The sequence below is a fragment of the Xenopus laevis genome, chromosome 7S, assembly GCF_017654675.1.
Source record: "Xenopus laevis strain J_2021 chromosome 7S, Xenopus_laevis_v10.1, whole genome shotgun sequence".
Classification (NCBI taxonomy): Eukaryota; Metazoa; Chordata; class Amphibia; order Anura; family Pipidae; genus Xenopus; species Xenopus laevis.
In genome coordinates, this window is record NC_054384.1 from 4963621 (window position 1) to 4973861 (window position 10241).

Consider the following 10241-nt stretch of genomic DNA (forward strand, 5'->3'; position numbering starts at 1 on the left):
AAATGAATCAGTTAATAGTGCTACTCCAGCAGAATTCTGCACTGAAATCCATTTCTCAAAAGAGCAAAGAGATTTTTTTATATTCAATTTTGAAATCTGACATGGGGCTAGACATATTGTCAGTTTCCCAGATGCCCCTGGTCATGTGACTTGTGCCTGCACTTTAGGAGAGAAATGCTTTCTGGCAGGCTGCTGTTTTTCCTTCTCAATGTAACTGAATGTGTCTCAGTGGGACATGGGTTTTTACTATTGAGGGTTGTTCTTAGATCTACCAGGCAGCTGTTATCTTGTGTTAGGGAGCTGCTATCTGGTTACCTTCCCATTGTTCTGTTGTTGTTGCTGCTGGGGGGGGGGAAATGGAGGGGGTGATATCAGTCTAACTTGCAGTACAGCAGTAAAGAGTGATTGAAGTTTATCAGAGCACAAGTCACATGACTGGGGGCAGCTGGGAAATTGACAATATGTCTAGCCTCATGTCAGATTTCAAAATTGAATATAAAAAAATCTGTTTGCTCTTTTGAGAAATGGATTTCAGTGCAGAATTCTGCTGGAGCAGCACTATTAACTGTTTCATTTTGAAAAAAATATTTTTTCCCATGACAGTATCCCTTTAAGTATGATGTAGAATGGCCAATTTTAAGAAATGTTCCAGTTGGTCTTCATTACGGATTTATTTCAGTTTCTGAATATTTGCCTTCTTCTTCGGACTCTTTCCAGCTTTCAAAAAGAAGTCACTGACCCCATCTAAAAAACGAATGCTCTGTAAGGCTACACATGTATTGTTATTGCTACTTTTTATTCCTCATCTTTCTATTCCGACCCTGCCCTATTCATATTCCTGTCTCTTATAGAAGTCAATGCATTGATGATAGAGTTTTGCAAACTGGAGAGCTGCTGAATAGAAAGCTAAATAATTCAAAACCCAAAAATAATAAAAAATGAAAACCAATTGCAAATTATCTCAGAATATCCCTCTCTACATCCTACTAACAGTTAACTCAAAGGTGAACAACCCCTTTATGTTGGATTGAAAAAAAAGACTATAGAGAAACCCCTCCATATGAACCCCAGGGCACTATATACACATTCTTATACAGACCTATCTATACACTCAGATATATAAACTATATATACCAATATCTATACTAAGAAATCATCCAAGTCCTTCTTAAAGGCATTAATAGAACTTGCCATCACATCTTCTATAAAGAGGCAAAATTATGTTTTCAGTCCTTGAGTTAATGTTATTACCCCTTTTAGAGTGGACCAGTCACCTACACATAAAAAGCGGTATAACAAAATTTGTTTGCAAATGAAACATGGAACCCATATTGTTTTTCCTCATTAAAACATCCATACCTCACTTTCTACTCAGCACTTCCAACATGTCACTGCTCACAGTCTATAATTGTGTAGGGCAATGTGTATGAGCATTAGATCCCCCATTTGGGCACATACACAAGATTTTGGGGTGATGCACAACTTGTCTTAATAACCGTGTCCACCAAAGGGCTCCTGCCTGCGTGCTGATTTTGTAATTCCAAGGAAACAAAATGTAAATAATAAAGGTAGTGTAAGTAAGTTTTATTTTGCTCAACTAACATGTTAAAAAATAATTTGGAATTATTTTTTAGGGTGGCAGGTCCCCTTTAAATGCTTTCCTACCACTGATGTCAGACTAACCAGCCTATACTCTTGAGGCTGAGAATGGGATCCCTTTTTGAATAGCGGCACCACATTTGCAATTCACCAGTCTTTCGGTACCTTGCCAGACCTCAAAGAATCCTGAAAAATTAAGTAAAGAGGTTTGGCAATCACAAAGCTAAGCTTATTTAGTACCCTGGGATGAACAACATCCAGTCCAGGACCTTTTATTACCATTAAATGTTCAAGTCTCTGTTTCATTTTCTTTTAAGTGACCCATGCATCAGTAGTTGTATAAAGGAAACCTTCATTAACTGGCTCATCAGTTGTGCACACGAAAAATAACAGTTTAGAATTTCTACTTTTTCCCTGTTCTCATCAATCAATTTACCATGCTTTGATAAGGGTCCGACAAATCCCCATTGATATCCATCAGCCTAAACAACCCAATTGCTTTAGAGAGAAGTGTATTCTTTGTTAGTCCCATTGAGTAAGTCCCAGAATTCTGCTGAAGCACATTTGAGTTCCACAGTGAAGTGTATTGTCCTTCTCTGCATCTAAGAACTACTGGCACACTTTTTAACTTTACCACATACTGGTTAACACCCAGTGCCGGTTTGTTCTACTGTGAGTAGCCTTGGGCATGTGACTTGACACTATTAAAATTGACATTAAAATAAGTTATGTTGGAAGCTTCTAGCCTTGGGCATATTGAGGGTTCAGCATTAGTAAGTAGAGCAAGATATACCCGCTAACATTCTTGAATGTACAGCCTATTGAGTGGCTCAGGTAAAGGTGGCCATACACGCAACAATATCGTACACGGTGCGTGGAGACAATAGAATTGTAACTGTATCGGATGATTCACCACTAACAGTGGGCAATGTTCGGGGTCTTCAAAGGCGTCCGATTAAAGTTTTCTGCCTGTGCCGATTGAGGGGTTGACCGATATCCAAGCCTTTTGCCGATATCGGTCGGCCCAGGCGGAAAACTTTAATCAGGCGCCTTTGAAGGGACCCGAACATTGGCCACTGTTAGTGCCAAATCATCAGATACAGTTAGAATTCTATTGTTTGTACCTGTATACAATCTCCTTTAGTTCTATACATGAGCACATGTCACAGATATTTTTGCAACTTTTACATGTTTAGTAACTCTTGAACCAGAAGCAACTTGAATTTAAGGAATTCTAGAACCCATTTAAAATTCCCATGAGTACAGTAACCGCGCTGACCTAGGGGAACACTTGCCTTACTCAGGATGAGTAACCAGCCTTTGGGGATCATGGTTAAGTGCAGGGTTTATGATTCATGGCTTATATATTTCAAGGACACCCTCTGCTGGGAATACCCTGCACTGCCTAACAGTCTTTATAGGAAGCATACATTAGTACGGACACAGGCAGAAATTAAATTATGTAAAATGGAAGCCATTTACATCTCACATAAGCAGGGAACTTAAATCTAAGATCTACTTGTTTTACTGGAAGCAATCCGTTGGTCCCCAGCGCTACTATTGGATTATCATGGGGCTTAAGTAGACCTGCTGTGTGAGGGCAGAGACACAAATTTATCAAAGAGTGAAGTTCCGACACTAGAGTGAAATTCCGCAGCTCACAATTCATTTCTATGGTATTTTGAAAGGCGTATTTATCAATGGGTGAAAGTGAAAGTTCACCCTTTGATAAATACGCCTTTAAAAATCCCATAGAAATGAATGGAGAGTGGCGGAATTTCACTCTAGTGGCGGAACTTCACTATTAACTTGACTCTTTGATAAATATACCCCATGGTCAGATTCAGGGAAATTAGGCGCCCGGCAACAAATCTCTTCTTCGGGGCAACTAATCTCCCCGAACTGCCTTCCCGCCGGCTAGAATGAAAATCGCCGGCGGGATGGCACTCTGAGTGCTTCGTTTTCCGAAGTCGCCCGAAGTTTCCTTGTGAGGCAACTTCGGAAAACGAAGCGCTCCGAGTGCCATCCCGATGATTTTCATTCTAGCCAGCGGGAAGGAAGGGGAATGCAGTTCAGGAAGACTAGTCGCCCCGATGAAGAGATTTGTCGCCGGGCGACTAATTTCCCCGAATCTGACCATATGTCTCTGCCCTAAAGTGCTATGGTCTTCTGCTCCAAACATTTTTTGGTAAAACCACTGAACTCTAATCCTGGGAGAGACCGATTCCTTTTCCTTGTTGCTTAGTGCAAATTCATGTAACAATACATTACAGCTGTTTTTTTCATAGCACTGCAGTGTAGACAAATCTAATTGGAAGCTTTACTAAACCAGATCTTGTGAAACTTTCCACACCTACTAGACGATGCCACTGTGTCCAATCCTGGGTGTAGGCACCTTATCTGCACCCTGGATCTTTTCTGGGCTGTCACTCACTCCACTTTTACACCAATTTATTATCCATTACAGAGAATCGTCCGCACATCATTAGAGCTCGACCCCCACTGCACCAAAACAGCCACATTTGCACTAGTGATATCCGGGTCAGGAAAAACTCAACCATTGTAGGACCCGTGTCCAAGACAGGGAATCTTCATGAGCAGTGGAGGAGTTTACTTTCCCAGTCTGACCCACACACAACCCTAACCCACAACGGTCACCCAAATTTCAACCCAGACCACAGATTTCGAGCCAACTTGCACATCACTAATATGCCCATAAACCGGGAACCCATTCAGCCCTGCAATTCATTCCATTCACTCTCTACTAGAACTGACATAAGACCTGAAGGCAAACTCCATAAAATGCAATTTCTATTTCCATTTTATAAAACAGCATCGATATTTTACAGGGCCCGCTGCTTTTGTTGGAAACAATGAGACCCAAAGCACTACAGAGAGCATCATCATACAAGTGAATGTAAGTCAATATCCAGGGAAGCACAGCGGGCCGGCACAAGAATGTTTATTATGGCTGCTCAGAGGTTCCAACGTATGTGCATCCCCCACGGAACCCTTCAGACTCTGAGGATGAGCGGGCACATAATAACCTCTAAGTTATTGAGACCAGCACAAGGTTCTATGGAGCAGCAGACAGGCTGAGTAAGTCACAGGAAAACTGAATATCACATGGAAAAGTGATTTTTCTTTTTTTGTTTGAACATCTTTTTCTTCTTAGATGCCAGTTTCTTTTTATCTTTACTGCCAGTCATCTTTGCAGCTTTCTTCATGTGAGCTTTCTTAATTATAACTTTCCTGGCCATCCTCCGTCAACATGGAACCAAAAACACTAATGGGTATTTCCCTCTAGCTCCGAAGCCAGGACAGAAGGACCAATCTTGCACGGCTTTAAGACCCTCCCCTTCCTGTGAACCGACAGTCTTTTTCCTTCTGTCTGAGCTTCGGACATGTTATTTTTTTTTTAAGCACTCACTTGGTCCCCTTGGATCACGATTACCGGGCGCAGTCCTTAGGAGTTCCCTCCGCCCGTTGCCCCAGTCCCTGTGTAGCAACGGCGTTGCTTGGGCGGGGACCCCTGCGGCGGGGTGTTTGCTGCTTCAGCAGCTTCTACGCGGCGCTTCTGAGAAGGGCGCGTCGCGTGACGTCATCAGACGGCGCAGAAGAGATTTAAGGAGTGTTCAGCGCTGTTCCATGCCGGTGCTGTTCCATTGCTGCGAAGATGGATCCGGCTGCCAGTAAGAGAGCCGCTCCCAAGGCGAGAGAGTGAGTGCTTGTTTTTTTCTCTAACTAAGAAAGGAACTCCCATTATTGCTGGTACTATTATACCTTGCATGCTTTCTTTCAGTATGTCTGCCCCTTCAGAAGAGCCTGAGAAGAAGAGGGATAGGCTAGAAGCTGAGAGGCGCTGTAAAGCTTGTCACAATCCTGCTATGAGGGATAAGAGTGTGTGCAGAGAATGCTTTTCTGAGATGGCTAGAGAAATTTCAGGCTCCACTTCTGGAGAATTATTATCTGACAATACTGCCATTCCTTCTACATCTGCAGCTATGCCTGATCAGCAAACCCTATTGACATGGATTAAAGATACAGTGTCTCAGGCGGTCAAAGACTCTATACATACTATGTCAAGACCAGTACACAGAACCAGAGATTCTATTTGGGTTCATGATAGTTCCTCCGAGTCTGATATGTCGTCAGAAGAGGAAGAAGAGTTATCTTCTGCATTTGACCAAAAGCATTTGGGCCCATTGATTAAAGCAGTTAAGCTTACGTTGAATATTGAGGAGGTGGAGCACTCACCAGCCTCTCTGCTTTTTTCTAAAAAGAAGAAGCCAGTCTTTCCTCTACACAAAGAGATCAAGGATCTGATTTTGTTAGAATGGAATAAGTTATCTAAGAGGATACCAGTTGAGAGTAAAATTTAAAACTTATATCCTTTCTCTGATGAGATGGTTGAGATTTGGAATACGCCCCCTACAGTTGATGCGCCTGTAACAAGGCTGTCAAGGAAGACAGCGTTACCGATAGATGATTTATCGGCCCTGAAACACCCTATGGATAGGCGTGGATTCAGAATTAAAGAAGGCATATATATCGGCTGGAGCCGCAAGTAAGATACAGTAGCTGTAGCTTTGGTTTCTGTGACTAAAGCTTTGTCCCTTTGGGCAGAAAGATTGGAAATGGCTGTTAAAGATATGTCGCCAAGAGAAAAGATCTTAGTGGCTCTGGAAGATTTTAGAATAGCCTCAGATTTTTGTTTAGATGCTGCTTTGGATATTACCCGGCTTTCCTCTCGATCTTTAGCATTTACAGTAGCAACCCGCAGAGCATTGTGGGTCAGGCAGTGGTTTGCTGATACAGCATCGAAGAATGCTTTATGTAAGATGCCTTATGAGGGTAGAAGACTATTCGGTAAAGCCTTGGATGATATAATATCTAAGTCTACAGGAGGGAAAAGCACTTTTTTGCCTCAAACAAGGCGTTTTCGTGAGCCAACGAGAAAACAGTCTGATGCGTTTTCCAGGAAGAAGGATGACCCAAGATTCTATAGACCAGGTAAAGAGTTTAGATCTACAGCCTGGAGATCAGGGCAGAGCAATTTTTTCAGGCCTTCCAGAGCCAAGGCCCCTAGATCGCCTAAACAGCAACCCAAGGCCCAATGATGTTCAGCATGCCCTACCTCCAGTGGGGGGAAGGCTTCTCACATTTTACGAGGTTTGGGCAAGAGAAGTTTAAGATTTTTGGGTTTTAGCCACGGTGCAAAGAGGATATCGTTTGGAGTTTCAAAAGAAGCCTATTTTGAATCATTTTGTGGCCACAAGCGTGCCAAGAGACAAAAGGAAACAGAAAGCTGTACTGCAATATATTCAACAGCTGCTAGAGAAGCAGGCTATAGCTCCAGTTCCAAGTCAGGAATACGGAGAAGGGTTTTATTCACCTCTTTTTCTAATCACAAAAGCGTCGGGGGATTTACGCCCGATTTTGGATTTGCGCAGGTTGAACAAATATCTGAAACGGCAAACCTTCAAGATGGAAACATTAGTTATGGTGAGGAAGGTCATTCACGAAGGGGATTGGTTGGCGTCCTTAGACCTCAAGGACGCATATCTCCATATTCCAATAGCACAAGAGCACCAGAGGTACCTACGTTTTTCGTTCCAAGGCCTTCATTTCCAGTTTCGTTGCTTACCTTTCGGTCTAGCAACGTCTCCGAGAAAATTCACCAAGGTCCTTGTAGTAGTAATAGCAAAGTTGAGACTCCAGAAGATCGAAATATATCACTATTTAGACGATCTCCCTTTGGTGGCCAGGAGTCCAGAGACTCTGAAGAAGAATGTGTCGATAGTGAGACAAGTCCTGGAGGACTTTGGCTTTTTTCCTCGTTTATTAACCATCCAGACTATTCCATCCCAAAAAATGGTGTATCTGGGGGTGCAGCTGGACACGCGTTTGGGGCTCCTTTCTCTTCCTCAAGAGAGGATACAGCGGATAATCCAAGCTGTGTCTCAGTTTAAGGAGAAATCTTCGGTGGGAGCAAGAGAATTCATGAGTCTGGTGGGTCTCTTAACATCCACAATAGGCCTAGTCATGTGGGCCAAATGGAGGATGAGGCCAATTCAATTATCTTTCCTGAGGCAATGGGATCCCGTGAGACAGAATTGGTCTCAAAAGATTCATATCACGCAGGAGTGCAGAAGGCAGCTAGTTTGGTGGCAGGAACCCAGCAATCTGAGATTGGGGTTTTCCTTGGAGGAACCTCCTTGGGTGGAGATCTTCACAGATGCATCGGGCATAGGATGGGGAGCCCATCTGCAGGATTTGTGGGCTCAAGGAAGCTGGAGCAAAGATCTCTCAGTGATCCCATCCAATGTGCTGGAGCTCAAGGCGGTGTTTCAAGCTCTTCTAGCATTCCAAGATGTTTTATTGGGTGCAGCAGTGCTTATCAGGTCAGACAATGCAGCAACTGTTGCTTATATCAGAGGTCAAGGGGGTACCCGGAGTGCTTCTCTCTTCAGAGCGACAAAACCAATAATGGATTGGGCTCAGGAGAACCTGTTGGACATAACAGCTCGGTATATGCCGGGCCCACAGAATGTAAGAGCAGACTTCCTCAGTCGACATTGTCTCCCGAGGGGGGAGTGGGCCCTGAATCCATCGGTGTTCACTTGGATAACATCACGCTGGGGTTGTCCTCAGTTGGATCTGATGGCGACAGTGGACAACAGGAAGCTTCCGGCATTCTTTTCTCGAATACCTTGTCCAGAAGCCTTGGCGACGGATGCGTTTGGCCAGAGTTGGGACAATCTTTTTGTTTATATCTTTCCCCCAGTGCCAGTGATAATGAGAGTGTTGCAGAAAATTTGGCATTCCAAGGTAGAGGTGATAGCCATTCTTCCGAATTGGCCCAGGAGGCCATGGTTCCCATTATTGAGGAGGCTATCGATCCGGGAACCTCTGGACCTGTCTCAAATTCCGAGTCTTCTAGTCCAAGGAACATGGGAACATCCAGATCAACACAGATTCAATTTAATGGCCTGGAGGTTGAGAGGGGAATTTTGAGGCAGCAAGGGTGCTCAGAAGTAGTCATAGACACTTTGATCAAAGCTAGGAAACAAAGTACTCCTGCCAAGTATCATAAAGTGTGGGAATGCTTTTCATCTTATGCAAGATTACATAAATTTAACCCAGTTTCTCCAACTGTTCCAGATATTCTGGAATTCCTCCAAGAAGGACTGCAGAGAGACCTAAGTGCCAGCACTCTCAAAGGTCAGGTCTCGGCTTTATCAGCGATTCTTGTTAATAGATGGGCTAAGGACCCTCTAATTCAAAGGTTCTTCCAGGCGATTAGTCGTGTAAGACCTGCAAAAAGACCAGTATGGCCTGCATGGGATCTACCATTAGTTTTGAGAGCACTCATGGTAGCACCTTTCGAGCCGTTGGAGCAGGTGGCTTTATGGCTGCTAACATTGAAGGTTGTCTTTTTGGTGGCTATCACATCAGCCAGACGCATTGGGGAACTTCGGGCTCTGTCGGTAGACCTGCCTTATACCATCTTTCACGATAATAAGGTAGTGTTGAGGCCTGTGTTGGAATTCCTACCAAAGGTGGTATCTACATTTCATCTTAATGAACCAATTATTCTACCAGCCTTACTTTCGTTGGAGATGTCTCAGGAGGATCTCTCTGCTTTGGATGTCAGAAGATGTCTACAGATATATATAAAGAGAACAGAGGAATTCAGAAAATCGAGAATTCTCTTTGTAATCCCTGCGGGGAAAAGGAAAGGAGAGCCAGCGGCCAAAGCTACCTTAAGTTCATGGGTTGTCAAGACCATTTCGAAAGCCTATCAGGAACAAGGCAAATCTCCGCCACTGGGGGTGAAGGCTCATTCAGCAAGAGCGGTGTCAGCATCTTGGGCAGCAGAGGCAGGAGTGTCCATGGAGACCATTTGCAAAGCAGCAACGTGGGCTACGCCAAACACGTTTATTAAACATTATAAGTTAGATGTTTTTTCAGTTTCGCAAGCCCTGTTTGGGCAGTCAGCAATTCGTTCTGTTCAGAATAAATAAGTGTGTCAGCATGAAGCAGTAGTATTATTCCCACCCTGGGATTGATTGCTTGGGTATAACCCATTAGTGTTTTTGGTTCCATGTTGACGGAGGATGGCCAGGAAAGGAGAAAATCGTTATCATACTTACCGAGATTTTCTTTTCCTGGCCATCCTCTCAGTCAACATGCCCCTAATTCTGTGGTTGTATTTTTCAGCTTTATAATAGACTGTCGGTTCACAGGAAGGGGAGGGTCTTATAGCCGTGCAAGATTGGTCCTTCTGTCGTGGCTTCGGAGCTAGAGGGAAATACCCATTAGTGTTTTTGGTTCCATGTTGACTGGGAGGATGGCCAGGAAAAGAAAATCTCGGTAAGTATGATAACGATTTTCTCCTTTCCCCCTGATCGGGCTGGTTCGCTTGGGTGACTCCTCCCGACGCTATAGGTTCTATACCCTGTTCGTGTGGTTTGCACTTAGCACATAGAGGATCTTTATGTCCTGCAGGCAGACGTTTGCGGCATTTCGCATAGGCTAGGAATTTTACTGCCGCTGAAGGTGCTCCCCTGGAGAAAAGACTCTCACTGGGTCCTTCAGACATGGCTCTGCCAGGAGAAGGCTGGATGTAGATGGGCAGC